Source organism: Ceratotherium simum, chromosome 32 (genome assembly GCF_057802395.1).
Source record: "Ceratotherium simum simum isolate JZ-2026a chromosome 32, ASM5780239v1, whole genome shotgun sequence".
NCBI lineage: Eukaryota > Metazoa > Chordata > Mammalia > Perissodactyla > Rhinocerotidae > Ceratotherium > Ceratotherium simum.
Genome location: NC_141931.1, coordinates 10470801 through 10488670, shown reverse-complemented (window position 1 = coordinate 10488670; position 17870 = coordinate 10470801).

Here is a 17870-nt window from a genome sequence, read left to right as displayed (position 1 = left end):
AAGCCCCGACTGAGGATCTGTAACTAATTAGCTACGTGAATCTGGAATAGTCACACATCTTTTCAGAGCTTCAGTTCTTCCTTCTATAACAAGAATGGTCTGAAGTTGAATATCAACAAGACAAGACTTTAAGGCCTAGGAGGCACCTTAGATATCCTGTTATTGACAGGACCTCTTTACTCTAAGGTTGCTGTAGTTATAACTTGTGCTGCCCAATACAGTTTAAATTTAAATTTAATTAAAAGTATATGTAATTAAAAATTCATGTCATCAGTCTCACTAGCCACATTTAAATGCTCAGTTGCCACTTATGACTAGTGGCTACCATAATGGACAGTGCTGATATAGAACATTTTCATCCCTGCAGAATGTTTTATTGGATAATATTGTAGATTAACCAACCATCACATATAAAGCCAAAATTACTTCCCTCTCCATTAGCTCAAACTTTTTACTTCCTATGTCTCATAGTAGCATTAACACCATTGTTATGGACTGAATAGTGTCCCCCATCAAATTCATATGTTGAAGCCCCAACCCCCCATGTGACTGTATTTAGAGATAGGGACTTTAGGGAGGTGATTAAGGTTAAATGATGTCATAAGAATGGGACCCTAATGCGATAGGGCTGGTTCCTTATAAGAAGAGGAAGAGACATGAGGGATCTCTTTCTCTCTGCACTTGTGCAGAGGAAAAACCATGTGAGGACTCAGTGAGAAGGTGGCCATCTGTAAGCCAGGAAGAAAGACTTCACCAGAAATCAACCCTGACAGCACCTTGATCTTGGATTTCTGGCTTCCACAACTGTGAGAAAACAAATGTTTGTTGTTTAAGACACCCAGTCTGTGGTATTCTCTTATGGAAGCCCAGGCAGACTATTACAGCTATTCTCTCAGAAACCCAACCATGAAGAAAAGGGATGCACCTCTCCCATCCACACCTTCATACCTAAACCTAATACACCTTCTTCTTCTCTTTTGAGGTGACCTTCTCTTTTGAATCTATCTTGAATGTTCTCCTTCATTTCCATTTCCACTACCAGCCTAGCATCATCTCACATTTGAGATACTGAGGTACTTGGCATCATTTTTCCTACTACTCTAGATTTATAAATTAATCTCAACAAAAGATTGTTTTCATTTGTTGTTTCTTTGTTTCTTTGTCATAAATCTTTAAAGGTTCTGGATTAACTCTGAGGAAAAGCCCAAACTCCTTATCCCAAGATTCCAGTCTGGCCACGATCTGCTCATCATGCCTCCCTCCTCAAGCTGCACACACCCTAAACAAACCGATCTTCTCACTCGCACTTGTACACGAACAACCACTGACCTTGCTCCGTGTTCAGGCATCTTGACCCAGAACATAGCTGAATGCTGCTTTACATTCTGACCATTCTGGCTCCTCATTGTCCCTCATCCATCATCCCCAATGCAGCCCACAGCTCCCTCCCTCCCTCCTAAACTTCACCTATCATCATCAGTAACAGCATCACAACAGAAATCACAATAAAAACTACAAATTACTTAGTGGTTACTATGAGCAAGTAACTGTACTTTGAACTTTAGATTAATTATTTTATTTAATTTTCATAAAAACCCTATGCAATCAATATCACTGTCACCATTTTCTAAACGGAAAAACTGAGGATCATATTGGTCAAGTTAAGGCAAGTTTTAGTTTATTCTTCTTTGTCATAGTCTATCCTCAACAGTGATTTGCTGCTTAGCTCCAGAATATTTATCTTTTCAAGTGTGGATCCTGTTGCCCCTACTAGCCTGGAAGGTTCCTGAAGGCAAGTCCTGTGTTTTGCACACTTCATTCAGGCCTTGAAGCAGATCTCAAACTATACTGATTGCTTTCTATTTATCAATTCTCAACAACTTGCAAGCTTCTCTTTCTAAATCCCACCCCTTAAATGTTGGCATTCCTGAAATGTCAGCTTTAGGCCCTCTGCTGTTCTTACTCTATAAATTTTGCATTGTAATTTCATGAGCCTTTGGCTCATTATTAGCTGTATGTGTGGTTGAGCCTTGCATGTGTGATTCAGGCCTGCCTGCCACGCAGGTCTAGCAGACTCCTCTAGTAGAGAATACCTTTATGCAGAGAAAGGCTGGAATCCATCAGGGATATTAGAACTTTCTGTTGTGACCTTTGGCAGGGCCAAGACTAGGGGGAGGCAAGTGAGGCACCAAATTTAAGGAGATGCTCATTCAGGATTGTGAATTTGCTGACTCTGCACTTGCATGACCCTGAGGGCGAGTCCTGGCCTTGACCTGTGGGGTCAGCCTGGGGAAAATGCCTGGGGTATCCACAATGTCTGCTTGCAGTCCAATAGCCCTTTTACATTTATTATAATATAATACATTCTGCTTTATTTTGCAGTTAGTGCAGTGCTGGGCTTTTCCCTCACTAGATGTTTAGTTTCTTGAGAGCAGAAATTTATCTTTCTACCCCTTCCCACCAGTGCTTTATATCACATCAGTCACTCAAAAAAAAACCGTTTGTGATGTTGAATTGAATTTCCAGTATCCTTGGCCTATCCCTGTAGTGGAACGCTGTATGTGAGATCCCGTTCCATTTCTCCCCTCTGAGATTCACCCTAGACCAGCAGAGATAATATCTATAAAAGATTTAGGGACTAAAGGGAGGCAACAGGCACAGGAAGCAGCAATTCAGGAAGCAGAGCTAGAGCAGTGGTTCTCAAAGTGTGTTCTCTGGATCCACAGCTGAGGCTCACCTGGGAACTTGTTGGACATGCAAATTCCCAGATCCCAGCCCAGACCTACTGAGTCAAAAACTCTGGGAGTGGGGCCCAGCAATCTACGTTTTTATAAGCCCTTCGGTGATTCTGAGCTAGAGAATGCGCAGATTGTGAATCAATATTGGGGCCAGAAAGGATTTCTTGGAGCTAGCCAGAGGGAAGAAACTGTAACCTTAGGATATCAGTCATGTTCAGAAGCAGAGCTGAGCAAGATGGACCTCGGGGGATGTGGTTCTGTTAATGAAAAAAATTGAAATCTGAGATGCTTTTGGCGTTAAAGAGAAGAGTTTAGTTTACAGAGAGTTTCAATCCGTTGAATAAAAACTCAAAAAATGAAAAGGATCCTGGGGATCCTTTGAGTGTCCAGGAACACTCAAGATGAGACAAGCCTGATCAGAGGAGAGCCAGATGACAGAGCAGACATAGCACAGTGGGGGACCAGAACTTGGCACAGATATACAACTCCTGCAAAAAATGCAGACAGTCTTCAGTTTGGTCCATGTAAAGACACAGAAGAAATGGTGGAGTTTGAAAGAGTGGGAGGGAAGGACGTGTTTAAGACTGTGAGTTTCAGGACGAATAGAGGAACTTACGTGGCAGATTTCACTTAAGACTAGGAATGCACTGAAGCCAGTAATATTCATGCCAGGCTCACTCAGGTGGGGGAAGTGATTTTTCCCAGATATTAGGCCTTGTATTAGTCAAGCTTTTCCAGAAAAATAGAACCAAGAGAGTATATGTGTGTATACATTTTATATTTACATATATGTGTGTGTGTGTGTATATATATAATGTTACATACATATCGGTGGAGAGAGAGAGAGAGAGGCAAAGAGACAGGAAGAGACAGAGAGATTGAGAGACATTTATTTTAAGGAATTGGCTCACATGATTGTAGAGGCTTGGTGAATCCAAAATCTGATGGGGTAGGCTGGCAGGCTGGAGACTCAGAAAAGAGCTGTAGTTCGGGTCCAAAGGCAGTCTGCTGGCAGAATTCTTTCTTGCTCGAAGGAGGTCAGTCTTTGTTCTATTAAGACCTTCAACTGATTGGCTGAGGCCCAGCCACATAGAGGGCAATCTGTTTTAATCAAAAAGTCTACCAATTTAAATGTTAATCTCATCCAAAAACACTCTCACAGAAACCTCCAGAACAATGTTTAACCAAATATCTGGACATCATGGCCCAGCCAAGTTGATGTATAAAATTAACTATCACAGGCCTGCACCAAGAAAGCTGGCCTGCTACCAGGTTGATAGTAGTGGTGCTAGTGGTATGATATGCTGCTACTGCATCAGACCACTGAAAGGAGCAGGGATTTGACATTTGACAAGGAACTCCTCACTAAAGGAATATACTACTTTATTCACATTCTGCTCACTTCTGTTTTTAAGCTGTGTATACAATACTCTAGTTAGAGGAAAGGAATGAATTACATGAAATACTACAAATAAATCAAGGACTAATTATTCCTTAATTGTTTGAGACACTATATCTAAAATTTTAAATTTGTTTCCCCCTACCATTCTCTCACTCAAGGCTGTTCCAATTTCTAGATTTTCTGTCTCAGCATCATCTGATTGCTTTTCAGGCATTTCCTGATTATCCTTCATCTATTTTTACTCTATTTTTCTCTGCCTTATTTCTCTCTTTATTGCCTATAGAAATTAACAGGTATTTGGACTATTCTGATATTTTTTGTTATTATGAATAATATTGCTATGAACATTTATGTATAAGTGTTTGGTATATACGTGCACTTGGTTCTGTTGGGGATATTCCTAAAAGCGACATGCATGCATTTGCTCAATTTTATTAGACTATGTAATAGAAGATTCCTCGAGCTGTGACTGAGAATTCTAGGTGCTCTGCGTTCTCACTAGCACCTGCTGCTGTCAGTCTTGCCATTCCAGTAGGGTTGAGGTGAGTATTTTATTGTGGTTTTAATTTGCATTTCCCTGAGTACTAATAAGTTTGAATTCCCTTTCATTTGTTTACTGGTCATTTTGCTACCTTTTTTGGGGGGGAAGCATCTGCTCAAGTCTCTTGCCCTTTTTTTCTATTGGGTTGTCTATCTTCTGAGAGACATTTTGGTCTTGCTTTATTATTTTGTATACAAGCCCTTTGTAGATTACACACATTGTGTATATCTTCTCCTACTGTATGGCTTGCTTTTTCACTCTTAATGGTATCCTTTGATAAAGAGAAGGTCTTAATTGTAATGTAGTCCAATTTGCAGTCTTTTTCTTTATGGTTAGTGCTTTTGTGTCCTCTTTAAGAAAGCTTTCTTAACTCCAAAGTAGTGGAGTCTCTGTTATGTTAGAAACTCTTTTAGAAATTTTATGTTTTATCACTCACATTTAGCAAATACTCTCACCTGGAATTGATTGTATGTAAGGTATGAGATGGGGTCAAGGTTAATTCTTTCCAGTGTGTTCCAGGTCAAGTTCCCTAGGAAACACAAGCTGGGGCATTGAGATTTGTGTGCAGGAGTTTTACCAGGGTAAGACTCTCAGGTACAAGCTCAGAGGGAGCAGAGGAAGCTGGAGTGGGTGGAGGGAGACATTAAGCTGCAGTGATGCTGTTGCATTAGTGACCTAAACTATTCCCAAGAGGCACTCTTGAGCTGGAATGGTCCTTCAGAGACCAGTCTTGGCAAGGGCCAGGATTTTGGACTCTTGCATTGACCAGTCGTTGGATGTGGGATACCCTCAGGGAGAGAGCATAATCTTGGATGAAACAGCTTTCTTTGGCTAAGGGAAAGGCCCAGAGAGAGATGCAGCTGTAAGCCACCAGCAGCCAACTTTCCCAGCGACTGAGAGAATGAGTGACTCAGTCCTGAAGGTGGGTCTGAGTAAACCAGTTGACTCAGCACCACTTATTGAAAAGATCATCCTATTCCCAGTGTCCTGCAGTAACACCTTTGTCATACAGCGGGTGACCATATGTGTGGGTCTGATTTTGAACTCTATTCCGTTCCATTGGTCTCTTTGTCAATCCTTGAGCCAATACCAGTGTCTTAATTACTGCAGCTTTATCATAAGTTTTGGTATCTGGGACATTCTGTTTTTCAAGATAGTCTCCGCTATTCTTGGCCCTTTGCATTTATATTTAAATCCTAAAATCAGCTTATCAATTATCATACAAAATGTCTGCTGAGTTTTTGATCGGGCTTATACTAAATCCCTAGACTCAATTAGAGGAGAATTGACATTTTAAAAATATTGAGTCTTGTAATTCATGAACTTGATATATTCCTTCCCCTATTTTGTCCTCCTTTAATTTCACTAAATAATATTTTATAGTTTTCTGTGTCGAGTCCTTGAAAATCTTTTCCCTTCCTTTTTTTATTTGCATGCTGCTGTAAAATTTAAATTTTAAATATTTCATTTTCAAACTATTTATATTGGTATAAAACACTACTGATTTTTGTATATTGCCTTTGTATCTGGCAACCTTGTTAAACTTATTTATTAATGCAAATAATTAATCTATGGATTATTTTGGATTTTATACACGTATAATTATGTTGTCATTGAAAAATGACAGTTTTTATTCTCGAGTCAAGATGGCGGCGTAGGCAGACTCTGAACTCACCTCCTCCCGCGGACACAGCCAATTTACAACAACTCGTGGAAAAATTACCCCTGAGACAGAACTGAAAACTGGATAAGAGGAACTCCTGCAACAACGGACAATTCTAACTGGGGTAGAAGAGGCAGAGACTCCCTTCTGGAGAGGAAAACGCTGCCTTCACAAGCCGCCAGCGTCACGGCCGCCGGGAGCAGCACACAGGTACGCAGCCTCCCTGGAGGCGCAGGGCCCTGAGCCAGGGAGCACCCCCGCTGTGGGCATTTTGTGGACCCAGCACAATCGAGACCAGCGGCATAATATCTGACTGTGCCTGCTACTAAAACACTGGGGAGTACCCCCAGAAAACCCGGTTCACAAAGAAATTAAAACTGGTTCTTAAAGGGCCCGCGCGCAAACTCACCCGTTTCAGAAAGCATCCTAAAATCACCAGAAAGAAAGGTGCACAGTGCTGTGGTGAAAAGAGACTCACCTAATAGGCCCTGAGTGCATCTCGGTGAGGGGTGAGACCTCTCCAGGGACTGGGACATTGGCGGCGGCCATTGTTGTGGCCTGGTGTGGGCGTGCTGACACACACGCCATTGGACTTCTCCCTGAGGCCTGCTAGCCCAGGGTCTGCCCCACCCGCTAGAGCACTGATTTAATCCAGCTCAGCCAGGGCAGGCAGCCCACCCTAGAGACTGGCCCCACCCAACAAGCCCTCAGGCAACTTGTGGGCCTGCATAGATTGGTGACTGGATTCTCTGCAGCCTGGCAACTGAGCCGATTTGAGCAGGGCAGGGTGTGCACAAGGAGTGGGTGGAGAGTGTGGGGCAGTGGCGGAGTGTGTGGGGCTCCCGCCATGGAGAGACTGGGTCCGCTTCTTTGGTCGGGGCATGCACAAGGGGCAGGACTGTGTTGACTGTGTGTGTGGACCTGTGGGTGGCAGGGCTTGTGAGCTGCAGAAGACTTGTGCTTCTCAAAGACCCACATAGGGGGTTTGCCCCACCTTCCAAAGCCTGAAACAATTGGGTGCTCCCGTGCCTGAGGCCACCCCCACCCAGCTGCAATCCTCAGAGAGCTGACAAGAGACCTAATAGGCTAGAGGCTTATAGCAATTGTAAGGCCCTGAGCCTAACAACCTGCCACGCTGGGGGGCCTACTCACTTAAAAGAAATACTGCAACACAAATGTGATATTAGAACTTGCAGCCAACTGTGCTGGGGCTCCCCACACCTGATAAAGAGACTGAAGGGCCCACAACAACTACAAGCAGCTGAGCATTACAACAGCTGGCCAGAAGCATAACTCAGCCTCCCTGGGCGCCTATAGGGAGAGAAAATAGGCCACAACAGAAGGACACACGTAGCCCACATAGGGGTCACCCCCTGGAACATTGAGAACTGAGGGAAGCACACTGGAAGCCTCCTAAGGCATCACTTACATAAGGTCACCTATCCAAGAGCAGGAGACGTAGCTGACCTACCTAATACGTAGACACAAGCACAGGGAAAGAGGCAAAATGAGGAGGCAAAGGAATACATTCCAAGTAAGGGAACAGGACAAAACCCCAGAAAAGGAACTCAGTGAAACAGAAATGAGCAACCTACCTGAACAGAGAGTTCAAACTAAGAGTGTTAAGGATGCTCACTGATCTAGGGAGAAGAATAGATGAACTCAGTGAGAATGTCAACAAAGAAATGGAAGATATAAAAAAGAACCAATCAGAAATGAAGAATACAATACTAGAAATGAAAAATTCATTAGAGGGACTCAAAAGCAGAGTAGAGGATACAGAAGAACGGATCTGTGAGCTGGACGAAAGACTAGAAGAAATTACCCAAGGTGAACAGGTAAAAGAGAAAAGAATTAAAAAGAGTGAGGACAGTCTAAGGGACCTCTGGGACAACATCAAGCACACAAACATCCATGTTATAGGTGTCCCGGAAGGAGTAGAGTGACACAAGGGGGCAGAGAATCTATTTCAAGAAATAATAGGTGAAAACTTCCCTAACCTAAGGAAGGAAACAGACATCCAGGTACAGGAAGCACAGAGAGCCCCAAACAAGATAAACCCAAAGAGGCCCACACCAAGACACATCATAATCAAAATGTCCAGAATTAAAGATAAAGAGAGAATCCTAAAAGCCGCAAGAGAATGTCAAGTTACATACAAAGAAAACCCCGTAAGGCTATCAGCTGACTTCTCAGCAGAAACCTTACAGGCTAGAAGAGAATGGCACGATATATTTAAAGTGCTAAAAGGAAAAAACTTACAGCCAAGAATACTCTACCCAGCAAGGTTATCACTCACAATGGAAGGAGAGATCAAAAGTTTCCCAGACAAGCAAAAATTAAAGGAGTTTGTCACCAAGAAACCAGTGCTACAAGAAATGTTAAAGGGACTGATTTAAGGGGAAAAGAGAGGACCACAAATAGGAAAAATTATCTATTTCCATGATAAGAATGTAATGGATACAAATGCACAAAAAAGAGGTTAGATATGATATCAAAAACATAAAAGGAGGGAGGAGGGGAGTTAAAGAGTACAGCTTTCAGACAGAGGTCAAACTAAAGTGACCATCAATTCTGTATAGAAAAAGAAAGAAACAGAGAAGGACTACTAAACACTGAGAAAAAAAAAAAGTTAAAAAATGGCAGTAAGTACATACTTATCAATAGCTACTTTAAACGTCAATGGACTAAATGCTCCAATTAAAAGGCATAGGGTGGCTGACTGGATAAAACAACAAGACCCATATATATGCTGCATACAAGAGACACACTTCAGACCTAACGACACTCACAAACTAAAGTGAAGGGATGGAAAAAGATACTCCATGCAAATGGCAATGAAAAGAAAGCTGGGGTAGCAGTACTCATATCAGACAAAATAGACTTTAAAACAAAAACTGTAAAAAGAGACAAAGAAGGGCATTACATAATGATCAAGGGAACAATCGAACAAGAGGATATAACACTTGTAAATATCTATGCACCCAGTGTAGGAGCACCTAAATATATAAAGCAATTATTAACAGACATAAAAAGAGAAATAGATGGTAACACAATAATAGTAGGGGAATTTAACACTCCACTTACACCCATGGATAGATCATCCAAACAGAAGATCAATAGGGAAACATTGGCCTTAAATGACACACTTGAACAGATGGACCTAGTAGATATATACAGAGCATTCCATCCAAAAACCGAAGAATACACATTCTTTTCAAATGCACATGGAACATTCTCCAGGATTGATCACATATTAGGCCACAAAACAAGTCTCCATAAATTTAAGAAGATTGAAATAATACCAAGCATCTTTTCTGACCACAACGGTATGAAACTAGAAATCAACTATAGGAAGAAAATCAGAAAAGCCACAAATACGTGGAGATTAAACAAAATGCTACTGAACAACGACTGGGTTAACGAAGAAATCAAAGAAAAAATCAAAAAATACCTGGAGACAAATGAAAATGAAAATACGACATGCCAGAATTTATGGGATACAGCAAAAGCGGTTCTAAGAGGGAAGTTTATAGCGATACAGGCCTATCTCAACAAACAAGAAAAATCTCAAATAAACAATCTAACAATGCACCTAAAGGAACTGGAAAAAGAAGAACAAACAAAGCCCAAAATCAGTAGAAGAAGGGAAATAATAAAAATCATAGCAGAAATAAATGAAATAGAGACCAAAAGAAAACAGAAAAAATTAATAAAACCAAGAGCTGGTTCTTTGAAAAGATTAACAAAATTGACAAACCTTTAGCTAGACTCACCAAGGAAAAAAGAGAGAAGGCACAAATAAGTAAAATCAGAAATGAAAGAGGAGAGGTTATAACAGACACCTCAGAAATACAAAAGATTATAAGAGAATACTATGAAAAGCTATATGCCAACCAATTCGACAATCTGGAAGAAATGGATAAATTCTTAGACTCATACAACCTTCTAAAACTGGATCAAGAAGAAGTAGAGAATTTGAATAGACCAATCACCAGTAAGGAGATCGAAACAGTAATCACAAACCTCCCCAAAAATAAAAGTCCAGGACCAGACGGCTTCCCTGGGGAATTCTACCAAACATTCAAAGAAGACTTAATACCTATCCTTCTCAAACTCTTCCAAAAAATTGAGGAGGGGGAGAAGCTCCCTAACTCATTCTACGAAGCTGACATTACTCTGATACCAAAACCAGACAAGGACAACAGAAAAAAAGAAAATTACAGGCCAATATCACTGATGAACATCGATGCAAAAATCATCAACAAAATGCTAGCAAATCGCATACAACAATACGTTAAAAAGATTATACACCATGATCAAGTGGGATTTATTCCAGGTGTGCAGGGATGGTTTAACATTTGCAAATCAATCAACGTAATACACCACATTAATAAAATGAAGAATAAAAATCACATGATCATCTCAATAGATGCAGAGAAAGCATTTGACAAGATACAGCATCCATTTATGATAAAAACTCTGAATCAAATGGGTATAGAAGGAAAGTACCTCAACATAATAAAGGCCATATATGACAAACCCACAGCTAATATCATCCTCAATGGTGAAAAACTGAAAGCTATCCCTCTAAGAACAGGAACCAGACAAGGATGCCCACTGTCACCACTCCTATTAAACATAGTACTGGAAGTCCTAGCCAGAGCAATCAGGCAAGAGAAAGAAATCAAAGGGATCCAAACTGGAAAGGAAGAAGTGAAACTGTCACTATTTGCAGATGACATGATTTTATATATAGAAAACCCTAAAGAATCCACCAGAAAACTTTTAGAAGTAATAAACGAATGTGGTAAAGTTGCAGGATACAAAATCAACATACAAAAATCAGTTGCATTTCTGTACACTAACAATGAAGTAGCAGAAAGAGAAATTAAGAATACCATCCCATTTACAATTGCAACAAAAAGAATAAAATACCTAGCAATAAACTTAACCAAAGAGGTGAAAGATCTGTACACCGAAAACTATAAAACATTTCTGAAAGAAATTGAAGAAGACACAAAGAAATGGAAAGATATTCCATGCTCTTGGATTGGAAGAAATAACATAGTTAAGATGTCCATACTTCCTAAAGCCATCTATAGATTCAATGCAATCCCTATCAAAGTTCCAACAACATTTTTCACAGAAATAGAACAAAGAATCCTAAAATTTATATGGAACAACAAAAGACCTCGAATAGGTAAAGGAATCCTGAGAAAAAAGAACAAAGCTGGAGGTGTCACAATCCCTGATTTCAAAATATACTACAAAGCTATAGTAACAAAAACAGCATGGTACTGGCACAAAAACAGACACACAGATCAATGGAATAGAATCGAAAGCCCAGAAATAAACCCACACATCTACAGACAGCTAATCTTTGACAAAGGAGCCAAGAACATACAATGGAGAAAAGAAAGTCTCTTCAACAAATGGTGTTGGGAAAACTGGACAGTCACATGCAAAAAAATGAAAGTAAACCCTTACCTTACATCATACACAAAAATTAACTCCAAATGGATTAAAGACTTGAATGTAAGACCTGAAACTATGAAACTTCTAGAAGAAAACATAGGCAGTATGCTCTTCGACATCGGTCTTAGCAACATCTTTTCAAACACCACGTCTGACAGGGCAAGAGAAACAATAGAAAAAATAAACAAATGGGACTACATCAAACCAAAAAGCTTCTGCACAGCAAAGGAAACCATCAACAAAACGAAAAGACAACCTAACAATTGGGAGAAGATATTTGCAAACCATACTTCTGATAAGGGCTTGATCTCCAAAATATATAAAGAACTCATGCATCTCAACAACAAAAAAACTACCAACCCAATTAAAAAATGGGCAAAAGACCTGAACAGACATTTCTCCAAAGAAGATATACAGACGGCCAAAAGACACATGAAAAGATGTTCAAAATCACTAACTATCAGGGAAATGCAAATCAAAACTACAATGAGATATCACCTGACGCCTGTCAGAATGGCTATAATTAACAAGACAGGAAACAACATGGGTTGGAGAGGCTGTGGAGAGAAGGGAACTCTCATACACTGCTGGTGGGAGAGCAAACTGGTGCAGCCACTATGGAAAACAGTATGGAGATTCCTCAAAAACTCAAAGATAGAACTACCATATGATACAGCTATTCCACTGTTGGGTATTTATCCAAAGAACTTGAAAACACCAATTTGTAAAGGTACATGCACCCCTGTGTGCATTGCAGCGTTATTCCCAATAGCCAAGACTTGGAAGCAACCTAAGTGCCCATCAAGGGACGAATGGATAAAGAATATCTGGTATATATACACAATGGAATACTACTCAGCCATAAGAAATGATGAAATCCAGCCATTTGTGACAACATGGATGGACATTGAGGGTATAATGCAAAGTGAAATAAGTCAGAGGGATAAGGTCAAATACCGTATGACTTCCTTCATTAAGTAGTAGATAACAACAACAACAAACAAACACATAGAGACAGAGATTGGATTGGTGGTTACCAAAGGGGAAGGGGGGAGGTAGGAGGGCGAAAGGGATAATTCGGCACATGTGTGTGGTGATGGGTTGTAATTAGTATTTTGGTGGTGAACATGATGTAATCTATGCAGAAATAGAAGTATAATGATGTACACCTGAAATTTTTGCAATGTTATAAACCAATGTTACTGCAATAAACAAAAAATTAAAAAAAAAAAAGAAAAATGACAGTTTTATGTCTTCTTTTCCACTCATATCTTTTAACTTATTTTCCTTCCTTTAGGAACTCTGATATAATGATGAATAAAACACCAGGTTTAATAGCCATAGTAGGTAATTATACCTTAATTTATTTAATCAATATTTGATTAAAGGAGTCTTAAATTGGTCCTCACTTTTTCATAAATAATGCTGCAATGAGCATCTTTTTACATACATTTTTGTGCAGTCGTCTCATTCATTCCTTAGAATGTATTCCTGGATTTTGTGGAATAATCCAGTCAACAATTAAATTAAATACATATAAAGTAAATTAAAAATATTTTTAAAAAATTATTTTATTGAAGTCATATTGGCTTATAACATTGTGTACATTTCAGGTGTACATTATTATGTTTCACTTTCTGTATAGACAACATTGTGTTCACCACCAATAGACTAGTTTTTATCCATCACCATACATATGTGCCCCTTTACTCCTTTTGCCCTCCTCCCACTCCCTTCTCCTCTGGTAACCACCAGTCTGTTCTCCTTATCTATGTGTGTGTTTGTTTATCTTCCACATATGAGTGAAATCATATGGTATTTGTCTTTCTCTGTCTGACTTATTTCTCTTATCATAATACCCTTAAGGTCCATCCATGTTGTCGCAAATGGCATGATTTTGTCTTTTTTTATGACTGAGTAGTATTCCATTGTGTGTGTGTGTGTGTGTGTGTGTGTATATATCATCTTCTTTATCCATTCATCTGTTGATGGGCACTTGGGTTGCTTCCACATCTTGGCTATTGTGAATAATGCTGCAATGAACATAGGGGTACATATATCTTTTTGAATTATTGATTTCATGTTCTTTAAATAAACACCTAGTAGTGCAATAGCTGGATCATACGGTATTTCTATTTTTAAAACAAGTATATGTAGTTGTCAGACAGCAATGCATTTTCTTAGTAATTTCTCTTTTGAGTTTAAACAGGATCACACTTTTACAGAAAAAGCCTGTGGTCCTGAAATGTAAATTTAGACAAAAGATTTTTGTGAGATGCAAGTATATCTACTCCTTTGTATTTGTGCTCTACCATACTCTGACTTTCTGGATTCTAACAGTCTTTTGTATTTTTATAAATCTCTTTGATAGTGTAAGAATTGCCTGATCTCTTGACCTAAATAAAAATGCGTTTTCCCACATTTTCTTCTGCTATTGCAAAAAGAAAGCAGAGAGAAAGGGAAGAGAGAGAGAGATTGAGAGAGAGAGAACTAAAGGGGGAAAAAAAAGAAGTACAGACAAACTATTTGAGACCTTAATTCTCCCATCTTTTCATTTCAAGGTAGCTGACTGTACCTCATTGCCTCAGGGCAGGTACATGGCAGGTGGAAAGCAGAACCACCTGCAGGATGTCCCTGGCTTTGTTTCAAAAAGTTTAATCTCAACAAGAACAATAATTTCCCAGGAAAAAGTTCCCGTGGTCTAGTATTAAAAGAGGCTCATAATCCCAGAGCAACAGTGACCCAGGTCCTGTTTTCTGGAGGTGCCCCAGGGAGGCAGCAAGATCTCAGAGAGGAATATTGGCAGAGGGGATCACAGTAGAGTTGTCGGATAAAATACAGGATATCCAGTTAAATTTGTAATTCACATGGACAATGAATATTTTTTTGATATAAGTATGTTCCAAGTATTGCATGGAGCATACTTACACTAAAAAATTATTTGTTATTTATCTGAAATTCAAATTTAACCGGATGTCCTGTTTTCTGTTTGTTTTTTTGCTAAATCTGGCAACCCTAGACCACAGGCACCTCAGAGCTCAGCTTTGCATGCGGCAGAGATTCCTGTGGTCCATGTATGGTCTGGCAGGCCTCGGAGAGCCAGTGGGTCTGGGTCTATACTGTCAGGGGCAGTGGGTATCTTGGTGGTAAGGAGTAAACAGATGACTGGGGACTAAGCCCCCACACTCTGTCACTGTGTGAAGTCTTGTGAGATGTAGGAGAGACAGATCTTTCCAGAATGTCTGAGGCTGAATTTCTGATTTGCTCATTGAGATAAAATATTAAAGTAAAAATTAATTTGTTTCCTAGATTATTTAAAAGCCATATTCCACTTACATCTGAGTTTGTAAACTGAGATTCTTACCTTGTGATGATACATACCCAAAAAACAAAAAAGTTCGAGTTTCAAAATCTGGGTGATTAGCAGCTTGACTCTTGTTTCCCAATGGTCAGATCTCAAGAAAAGGCTTCGTTTGTGTAGGACAGGAGCAGACTAAGGATTCAGGATGGAGGCATGGTGACAGCTGCCTACTCCTGCCTCTGAAGATGTCCTCACATGGTTCCTCTGTTTTCTCTGAGGTGTCTCAGAGTCACTTGGTATGAGGGAGAGATTTGCCCAGCTCAGACCCCCGGGGCATGCACCCGGCTTACCCTGCTTAGTCACAAGCAGCACTCCTGCTGCCACCTCAGAGCTGGATGATGGCAGTGGGAGATGTTACTCAGTCTTGGTCATCAAGAATGTGGCCATGACCGGGATCGTAGCCCAACGGAATGAGGTTCCCCAGGCAGCTACACGTGTAGGAGGTGAAAACCACCCCTAAGTGGTACATATTTTTTATTACTACAGAACTTTGACTCCAACCTACTTGTGGCTCTTCTGATCCTGGTGAGTTGAGCTGGACCATGAGCTGTTGCAAGGACTTCTTTTATCCTCATGACTTCGAATCCTTGCCCGAAGGTAGCCAGGTTGTTTTCTTGGCTCACACCCTAAACTGTAATGCCTTACCACTGCTATGGTAAGAAAAAGAAAACCCACAAAAGTCAAACCCAACCAGAACAAGACACCTTATGAGAGATAACTTAGAGATCCTAGAAAGCTCTAGAGTGGCCAGGCTGACCTGCTGGGTCAATGCTACTTTTTCCCTCACCTCCCCTCTGATTTCCTCTTGATTTTTGATTGGAGGCTGTTTTAATTGATTTGCTTTGGTGAGGATCTTGTTGGGGGAGGAGGTGCTTCTCTCCCTAAGAAGGAGATCCTAGGCCTACATTTTTACTTCAGCTGCTCAAATGACAAGTTTAAATAAGGAAAAAGAATCCAAAAAAGGAATTCAGGTGGGTACATTATGCAGAGACAAGAATTTTTTTATCCTCTTCACTCTTCATGCTTAAAAGATCTACCCCTTAGCACTACAGCTCAGTTCTCTCCTGGTCCTTGTCCTAAATCTGCCCTCATCCTAAGAGGGAGTGGGTGTGAGGATGGGGTAAACCCAGCTTCCTCGATAGACATTGTAATACAAAGCCAGTAAACTGGAGGCGAAAACAACTTCATCATAATTTGCAGGAAGCTCTGTCCTGGTTTTTAGGACTTTACCAATTCAGAAGTCATTTGGCAAGTGGAGATCAATTCCTGGGCATTTTTTTTCCTGAGAATTACTCTTGCCATGACCTCCAGGTAAATTTTAGAGATCAATTTATTGACAATCAAGGAACTGCTGGTGAAGTCTAAACTTCTCTGCCTATAGTTAAGAGGTATTCTGTGATCTGGCCTTTCTCAGTTCAATTCCTAACTTTCTTGGAATGACTTAAGTAGTAAAAAGCTTAGTTTTAAGAAAATACCTGGACTAAATGTTATTATTATGTTGTACTGAAAATATGCCAATTTTTCTAACTTGTGTATATATCCAGCTGCCCTCCTCATCTCTCACTAAACAGCAGCTTGCTTCCACAGTTTCTTGATGTTTAAAAAAAGCCCCGTAGGCAGGGCTTCTCTCTGCTTATCTATTATCAGAAAGAGATCTGACCTGATACCCTTAACTTCTAAATGAACACTGAAATCAGCCTCTCTGGTGTATCTAGCTATTTTCTTCTTCCAAGAGGACTAAATGAAGGTTCTCATAGCCCAGGTACTGTGGGAGGTCAGCCTTCTTCCCTGAATTCACACTTTAAATCCTTTTTAGAGAAGGATACCTGAAGCAGTGCCCTGTGCCCTTCTGGCAGGAGAGAAGCTCATAAATGTTATCTTTTCTCTTTCCTGTCTTTTGTCTGAGCAAATACCAGAAATAGCTATATTTTCAAATATGTGAATGGCTTACTATTTATATCAAGTCTTCAGGTGCCATAATTATCATAATGCATATCATTAAATATGTCAGATTAAATTTGTGGTACATCTTACCTAATTTCAATATTACCGTTTATTTGTGTTTAAAAAATCGGGGATAATTTCATCTGGAACCAGGCTGTTCTGTCATTGATCAAAACTGGCTTTCTGGAGAACTATGTTGTGCCTCTGTGATCTTGCCATGCACCCCATGCTGGAAGCTTAACTCCTCTCCCAGTGGGTACACAGCTTCTCATTTCCTTAGCCTTCTGTTCATGATTTATGGATCAGATAGAGGTGATGTTGGCTCCATCTGGAAAGTGGGTCAGCCAGTCTTTGAGGAGACACACTGGAGGCCTAGAAATAGTGCTCTGGATACAGACTTCATAAGTTTAGAGACTGACGGGAAAGGGAATAAAGGACTTGACTCTCAGAAAGTGAAATCAGACTTCAGCCTGAAGTGGACTGTCATTAAAGATGAAGGCTCGGCAGAGTGTGAATAACTACTGTTATTAAAACAGAGATCTGGCTGATGGCAGGCACTGAAAAAACCTTCCTGATCTCAAACACCTCTCCTAGAGGCCTGGCTGAGCACTGAAACTTTGCACAGGTAAATTGTTGGCCATTGGGCTAAGCCAGTCGGAAAAGCTGACTGTTCCTCCGGAGGAGTAATATGTTGGCACATAGTAGAACATTTACACCATTACTTTGTCAGCCTAATGAATTGC